This window comes from Dreissena polymorpha, chromosome 8 (genome assembly GCF_020536995.1).
Source record: "Dreissena polymorpha isolate Duluth1 chromosome 8, UMN_Dpol_1.0, whole genome shotgun sequence".
NCBI lineage: Eukaryota > Metazoa > Mollusca > Bivalvia > Myida > Dreissenidae > Dreissena > Dreissena polymorpha.
Window position 1 is genome coordinate 59,023,329 of NC_068362.1, and position 9,398 is coordinate 59,032,726.

A 9,398-nucleotide genomic window follows, 5' to 3' on the forward strand; every position below is an offset into this window, starting at 1 on the left:
TCCGCTATTCCCTCCTGGACCCCATCGTATATTCCAACCCGGATTTCATCGAGACAGTGTAAGTCGGTTGATGGTGACGCTTGGTGCAACGAAGAGTTTCATCTAGTACAGAGTCGCCGTGTCGAGCGATTTTGCTTACTTGGACTTAGTTCGAGACTAAATACTAGGTTGCTTAGAGAGGAAGTGGAAAGTCACGGCCTTCTGTGAAATCAGTGCGTGTGTTTCCGTTACGACGAAATTGGAGGCAGGTGCTTGTGAAACTGACTCTAGTGGCAAACGGTGACACCGGCATCGTGCTGTCTAATGAATTTAGGCCCGAATACGTCACTTGTTTCCCATGGAAACACCGTGAGTCGCGTATACAGCACAACCGTGATCGGGTAGGGGAACCGGCTGGTCGATCTGACGACAAGAGGTCAACAAAGCGTGGTGCATGGACAACTGGATACCCAAACCAACAGCAACGAACTAGAGTTCCGCCACGATTCAAGAAAGTAATGCAACAACAGACCGATAAAGAACGCGACGACTGGACAAGTCGTGAACTATACTACCATACTTGATATGAAGGACTTGCTAGTGAAATTGATTAATCATTCTATCATGGCTCTTATAGGGTTGAACATAGTGACTTGTAACATAACTGGGATTATGTCGAGTGCCGCATACCTATCAAATGTACTAAGTGATGGCAACATCGACATTTGCGGTATATCAGAACACTGGCTACTGCCGTGCAATGTTCATTTTATGGACACGATTTTAACAGATTATAACCATTTCACTATCTGTAGTAATACCGAAGTCTTCACGCGCAACAGGTAAAGGGGGCGTGGCTATCATATGGAAAAACAAGTTCAACAACTTGATTACACCACTTACCATTGAAAGTGATTACGTTGCAGGAATACAAATGCAAATTGCTCCGAGGAAATACATTTACATATTTCAAGTTTATTTATCATGTGTTAATCATTCTAATCAGATATAGTGTGAATGTTTAAACAACCTTTATGACCTTTATAATACGTATTGTGAGCAAGGTGAAACAATATTTCTAGGAGATTTCAATGCAGACATTATATCTTCTAAAAATAGCTTTAAAAAACAGGTTATTAAGTCGATTTGCTTACGACTGAAATTTGTATGCCGTTAATACTCATGAATCATGTATTGGTCCATCTAATTCATATGTTTCCTATGATGATAGATATTCCTCATTGATTGACTATGTTTTTGTACCAACTGAATTATTGTATTTTGTGACACATTGTGAAAATGCTGATGATGTTTGTCTAAATGTTTCTAGACAAAGACCAATTTTATGTTGCTTGAATTTTGAGATTCATGTTGATGACAATATCAGTGATTTAAAAAAATGCATTAACTGGAAAGCTGCTAACAGTGATAATGTTTTGCAATATTGTGACACTCTGTGTGAAACATTATATAAAGTTGATACAAATAGAGCTATAGATGCAAATGAATTGTATTCGGTGTTGTGTAGCAGTATGCGTGATTGTGCCAATACATGTTTCCCCCACGGAACGTAAAAGGCGTCATTTGAAACTGTTCTGGACAAATGAGCTCACGGAACTACATGCACATATGAGCTCGTCACGTGCCGGAGGGCCATGCGGCGGTGCGGTGAACAATTTATGACAGAACTTGACCATAAACTCGAATATGACTCTGTACACGACAGTGTGAGTTTCTGGCGGACAGTAAACTTAAGAAAACGGGGATCCGGTGCCGACATAGGAGGTGGCATCAACTTCGATGGGAAGATGTATAGAAGCCGGGAGGAAATAACGGAGCAACGGGCGAAATACTTTAAAGACCTGTACACCCCTTCAAGCTCCCCGGACTTCGATTCACACTGGGAGTATGTTGTTAGACAGGAAATGGAGCAGGCATTGATTAACCTGTCACCGTCTCAAGATGTTTTTGTTTCACCTGAAATGGTTGAGACTAGTATAACTCAACTATCTAAAGGAAAGACCTGTGGTCCCGATGAAATCTATCATGAGCACATGCTGTATGGCAAGAACATTATCGCTGTACCCTTATCACGCTTATATACAGTTATGCTGCGCAGCGGTAATGTACTTGACAAAATGAAGGAAGGTGAGATTATTACACTATTTAAAGGCGGGCGAAAGCGGCGAGACCAGCCTAATAATTACCGAGCAATTACACTATCGTCAACGCTGCTAAAGCTTTATGAATCGATTTTATTTAGCCGGTGCAAGGACGGTATACTCGCTTCTATAAGAAAGTTACAAGGTGGATTTCAGGACGGGCTTGGGTGCATAATGACTAGCTTAAGTCTCCGCGAATGCCTATACTATGCAAAGGAGCTGGGATCAAGTGTATATCTATGTTTCCTGGACGCTCGTCAGGCCTTTGACAGGGTATGGCACGATGGACCATTTCACAAATTCTTATCAATATCCGGTGTTTATGATCCTGATCCAGTCATTTATACTAACACCCTTCTCGCACTTCGTGAAATGTATCAAAACTCAACAAGCCGCGTTCGCCATCGAGGATTGATCTCGGAACCACTACCGATCGGGCAAGGAACCCGCCAGGGAGGCAAAAGTTCGCCGCTGCTGTACCTTATCTACATAAATGGCCTGATAGAGAAACTTGAAGAGAGTGGTGATGGCCTGTGCATTTATGACATAAATATGGCTTCGCCTACTGTGGCCGATGATATGGTTCTAGTATCATACTCTCAAAATGGACTCGAGAGGATGCTTAAAATTTTGCTATGAATATGCAAACAGGTGGAGGTTTCTTTATAACGCATCGAAGTGCTCAGACTAGTCTATAATAAGAAGACAGAAGATACTTCAACCTTCTATCTAGGACATGATCGTCTGCCCACTAGCGACAAGTATACCCATTTTAGTATTGAATGCAACTCTCTTCTGACCACTAATAATGCGATTCATGATGCATGCGTGCGACTGCGAGGAACATACATGAGCTTGTGCTCAAAAGGGGTAGCACCTGAAAGACTGAGTCTACCAACTCTCTTAACGATATTCAACTCATCTGTTACCCCAAAGGCCCTATATGGCTGTAAGCTATGGAACAACAACTCGCAAAGTGATCTTGTTCAGCTTTCTATTGCATTGCACATAACTTTTGCCTGAAACACATGCAAGGGTATGACAGAAACATCTCAACAGATTCTTGCCTGTCAACCGTTAATACCGTTCCGATAGTGAATGAACTGGAAATCAGAAAACTAACATTTTTCGGCCAAATATGCAGATTGAATCCTAAATACCTAGCGAAAGATATCTTCAATAATAGACTTATACGTCACATTGAATAAGAAGGCCAATGCATCAGATATATCCCTGATGCATACAGGATACTACAAAAGTACGACTTAATGAACGTCTTACGATCATACGTCCAGGATGGACATTTCCCCACAAAGCGACAATGGAAAATCCAAGTACTGACAGTACTGGTGTGACGATGCTTTTGAGAGGATGGATATAAAAGCATCAAGTTAAGTTTATCTACATCATCACAATCACCACAATTGTGTATGTTTGTGCGAAAACAATTTGGGTATGAAAAAAAATTTGGGTACGAAAAAATATTTGGGAACAAAAAAATTGGGACCGAAAAAAATTTGGGTACGAACAAAAAATAGGGGATGAAAAAAAATTGGGTTCGAAAAAAAAATTGGGTGCCAAAAAAAAAAATGGGTACGAAAAATTGTAGGTACGGAAAAAAAATTGGGGGAACGGGAAAGTAGTACCTGTGGGGAACTTGACCCACACTCGCACATTTTCGGCCCTTTCCGTCAAACATCAGATAAGTTCCTCGAAGGCAATAGTATGAATACACATTTCGGAAGCGGTAATGCGATCCTACCTACGCGCGTCAAAATGTAAGCGAAATATGTACACAAGTCTGTCAGAAATGATTGAATTAACGAAGAAAATCGTGTATTGATGTAAGTTTTTTGAAGAAATGTGCAGAAAATATATTAAACAAGAGCTGTGTTTGTGAAACACAATGCCCCCTGCTGCGCAGCTTTGAAGCCATATATTTTACCTTTGACCTTGAAGGATGACCTTGACCTTTCACCTCTCAAAATGTGCAGCTCAATGACATACACATGCATGCCGAATATGGAGTTGCTATCTTCAAAATTGCAAAATTTGACCTTTGACCTTGACCTTGAAGGATGACCTTGACCTTTCACCAATAAATATGTGCAGCTCTATGAGATACGCATGCACGCCAATATTGAAAAAGTTATGGCCAATGTTAAAGTTTTCGGACAGACAGACAGACGCTTTATATTTGACATTTGACCTTGAAGGATGACCTTCACCTTCACCTTTCACAACTGAAAATGTGCAGCTCTATGAGATGCACATGTATGCCAAATATCAAGTTGCTATGTTCAATATTCAAAAAGTCATGGCCATTAAAGTTTTCGGACGGACGGACAGACTGACACACTGACTGACTGACAGACAGTTCAACTGATATAGCCCACCCTACCGGGGGCATAAAAAGCAATGGCGATATTTTTCTCAGCCACATAATTGTTAATAGTTTGATATCACAAAATGAAAGTGAAAGTAGAACTGTCAAAAATGACAACCTGTCAACGTGTTGTTTTTGCTGGCACGAGAGGGCAATTACACTCAATGTGTTCACATTTTGACCATAGGCTTTGTCAATGATCTTTATAGTATGGGTAGCTTTGATATTATTTATTGCAATCATGTAAGTGCATGATTGTGTATATGTTTACAATACACAGAGCATAAATAATGATATAAATATACTGATTGAGCTTATAATAATCTGAGAACTATAGCCAGGTCAATTAAGTACTTAAAATACAATTTTGTGTCCTGATTTCATGAAGAAAAAATGACCATGCATGTCCTAGATTTCAAATTCAAGGCCCTGGTGTGACACATTGGTAGCATTACCGTTAAACTGTTACCAGGCTTATGAAATTAGTTTTTATTGAACTATCTTAGGAAATCTAAATCAGGCACTGATTTTTCTTGTTTTAAATTAAAACTTTTAATACAGTCATAGATCAGTTGTGGCCTCTGGGTAATGACCAATTTTTGCTTACTTGTCGCACCCTTAAAACTTTTCACACGTCTATAATAGCAAATCTGGATTTAGGTGATCTTCAATGGTACATTTAAACTTTAGCTCTGTTACAAGAGTGCTGGTTAAGTCCAGTCACATATTTAAATCTAGGCCATGTCAAAAAAAAAGTCAAAGACAAATCAAAGATGCGTTCATTAATTATTGTCCAATTGTTTACTACTGCTGTAAGTTTTTATATAATATGACTGATGAACATCATGTGAGAGAAAATTCACATTATCATTGTATATCAGGTTTAGCAGCCTTTTAGATAACAAAGTATGCTAGTTTTCAATGTCGCTTCTGGGGATCAAACCCGTAGGGCTTTTAGGAAGATTCTGAAATGTTCGATCCCTCGAGAGCAACCAAACCAAAAATTAAGTCAAATATTGCCGACTCGGTTTTTTGAGTCGGTTCATGAGGGATAATGGAGCTTGATTGGTCATTGTCGGCTCTGGTACTACTTACATGTACCCCGGGTACTCTTAAGTATACTTACATGAACCCTGGGTACTCTAAGTATACTTACATGTACCCCAGGTACGGTAAATAAACGTAATTGTACTCGGTCCATATTAGACTGTACCCGAGTTGTATTCGCGCCAAAAATCCGATGTCGAAAAACGCGCAACCGATTATCTTAAACACACTTCTCTTCAAAAAACACTGCATCAACATGCTTTTTGAGTATGTGTTCCGATAATATAGAGACCATTCTACAGAAAATTGACATAAATGTGTATATATAATTATTACAAAAAAATAGTCGACAACGACTGATTTAGGGTTAAATTTCCCGGGTACAATTTAGTATATTTACCGTACCCGGGATACATGTAAGTATACTTAAGAGTATCCGGGGTACACGTACGTAGTACCCGAGCCGACAATGAACAATCGAGCGATACTGGAAGGTGCAACATCTCTCACGCCCCCTAGCATCGCCTTTAGCAGTATTCAATTCTCAACAGGAAAGTGCTGGAGTCATTGATCCCGAGGGACAAGAAAAACAATTGATTAATGTTCAAAATAAAGAATTTGATTAATGACAATTCTATTATTTGAGCCAGGTCACAGGAAAAGCGCAGTCAAATCAGTATCCAATTAAATTATTGTTATTGTCAGAAAAACGCTTTTACGCAAGCGACTGCAGGCTGATCTAGATCCAAACTGGCCACAATCGCCTTAATGTCTCTTTTACTGTGACACAGTTCATTTAACTCTAAAATGATAAAACGTACTAACACTAAGAAAGAGTACAAACCAGTAAAGAGTTTGAAATCAATGTTCAATTTCAGGACAGCTTGGTGATCTGCAAATCCCCGATGAAATGTTGATATCGGGTATCATAGTCATTCAATAAGTCGCAAAATGCTCGAATACAATTTATAAAGCACAATGTGACTTATATTGATAACTAAAAATACCAGTATGCCAGTTTTGCCGTGTCAAGCTGTTTCGATCCAGAAAGTCCTTCATTCACATCGAGTATATATCCTTCGAATTTCAACTATTGTTGTCATAATCGGAGATTTAGTGAATAAATAATTCATATATTCTAAATGACAGATTCTAAATAGCGAAACAAGCCAATTTTTGCAGTAAGAAAGTTTTGAATCGAGACTCTCAAGGGGGCGGCAATTGTTGAATGTTGAAACACGAACGACAACTCTGCTAGGAGAATGTTATCAATGACGAGCAATCTCCTACGCAGTGGCGAATGCAAAAGGGAAGTAACTGAAAAATCGAGTTATCTCAATCGGACTGGCTCGGTCTTTTACATAGGTCGCCATTGTGAATTGTTTTTTGATGGTTATCATACCTTGGACGATGCTGTTCCATCATCGTCAAAAATAGTTGAGCGAAAAGTCGTTATGAACATTACGAATGAAATACAGAGTCGCATCAAAGGCAACGATCAATGGGGAGTAACTGTGCATGTAATAGACTCCTATAATTACTCCCCTTTATGGAGAGTAGCAAAAAACAACCCAAGAATAATTAACGTGTGTAAAACTATATTGAATAGCATAGGTATGTTAGTGTCGAGACAGATTGTACGAGAATGCAGACATTGTTGCCTGAAAACCGTTAATCTCGTAATTCATAAGTTGTGTTATTGCCACCTGTTAGAGGATAATCGAAAACATTTATGGACAACTCTAATTGAATGCATCGGTATAACGGAATTTTCGCGCTTCATCCACTTAAGTGGCTTAGAACAAAGTGCATCGTTGCTGAAAATGATATCTGAAACTGTTGACTCATATTTTGTGCATTTTAAATTGTGCAAAGCTGCTGTTAGCATCCTGAACTAGTGTTAGACGCTCTGAGCCAGGTTTTGTGTGTTTTTGTTTTTGTTTTTTTTACACATATGTTGACATGTCTATCCAATCTATATTAGTGTATCTTAACACTATATAGCAGCCTTCCGTGGAAGGCAAAACCTATGACACATGTTAAGTATATGCGTCTATTATGTCTTTATTTTCGGTTTCGCTTTAAGACATATCTTCGGCGAATAAGTTACACTGAACAAAATAATATGATTTTAATTATTATTTCAATGTGATTATTTTCCTTAGGAATTAACAATTATTTATCATCTACATAGCTATGTTATAATTATCTTTGTAAATAATCTAATTGAATGTATTGAGTTGTTTCATTTACGATCTCATGTGTGTGTATATACTGGATTGTACTTCCTTGCTTGTATTATATGTTATGCTCTTCATGAATGGAGGAAAATAAAAGTCTATCTATCTATCTATCTATCTATCTATCTATCTATCTATCTATCTATCTATCTATCTATCTATCTATCTATCTATCTATCTATCTATCTATCTATCTATCTATCTATCTATCTATCTATCTATCTATCTATCTATCTATCTATCTATCTATCTATCTATCTATCCTATCTATCTATCTATCTATCTATCTATCTATCTATCTATCTATCTATATATATATCTATCTATCTATCTATCTATCTATCTATCTATCTATCTATCTATCTATCTATCTATCTATCTATTTATCTATCTATCTATCTATCTATCTATCTATCTATCTATCTATCTACTAGTATCTATCATTTGTAATTAGTTTTGCTCTCGGCGCTAATTGTAGCTTGAAAATGTTCAAAGTTGTTATTTATGTACGCTCAAATATTGAACCTTACTGTTGTAGTTACATTGCACTATTGTTATTGTCGAAAAAGGGAGCTGAAAATATTAGGGGCTGAGTACTTTAAGTATATTTTTAAAGGTTTAAACATTTGCACTAAAACTAAGCATACAACTTCAAAATTGCGTCCACAATTGTCGAAATTTTAGATTCTCATATAAGGCCGAGTTTTTCCTGGTTTCTGATTGGCTGAATCTCGTATTGGCCGACCTTTTTCGTATTGTCGTGTTTTTTCACATTGGCCGCTTTTTTTCTCGTATAAAGCGAGTTTCGAGCTTTATTGGCGAGGCTTAACTTGTAATTGGCGAACAAACGGAACACATTCTCGTCTAATATTATAAAGTTAATTAATAATCATGCATATCACATTGAATTGCACTATGCCATTAATAAGATTACTAAATCTCATGCATATTAACATATTTTACAAGGAAACCCCGCAAAATAGATGCGTTAAAACGAAAGCACACTGCACAGATTGTGGTGATATTATCATGAAAAGTTCAAAGTTCGTAATATTCATTACGTTTTTAGTGTACTCGATATAAGTGACTAAAGAACCAAATGTATTGAGACATGTGTAAACACGGGCGTGCATTGTTTCAAAATATCGCATACACAAATTAATAATTGTATTAATTGATCTTATTGCATTCAACGTGTATTGCGAATTCACACAAATGTCGAAGCTTTACCGGATTAGAAATAAAAGGTTTCTTCACAAATAATAACGTTTCGTAAAGAGGTATTTTGAACAAGCTATTAAAAGTTGATAGTTGACCGATAAACAAAGTTACAATTAAAGAAAATCTTGTTTAAGATCCTTAAAAAAAGGTTTAATGAAATAAAAATGACCTTAATGATTACACGCATTATCTTTAGTCAATTATAATGCGTATGTATATGGTTTTCATCTATTCGTAATTCCATTTTGATCTTTGGTACGTAAGCTATTGAAAGTGCGAATGACCTAAACGGCGTGGTACGAGTACTAGCCTTTCACGAAGACCACACAAATTAAATCACCATGTGCGCTCATAATGTTTTTG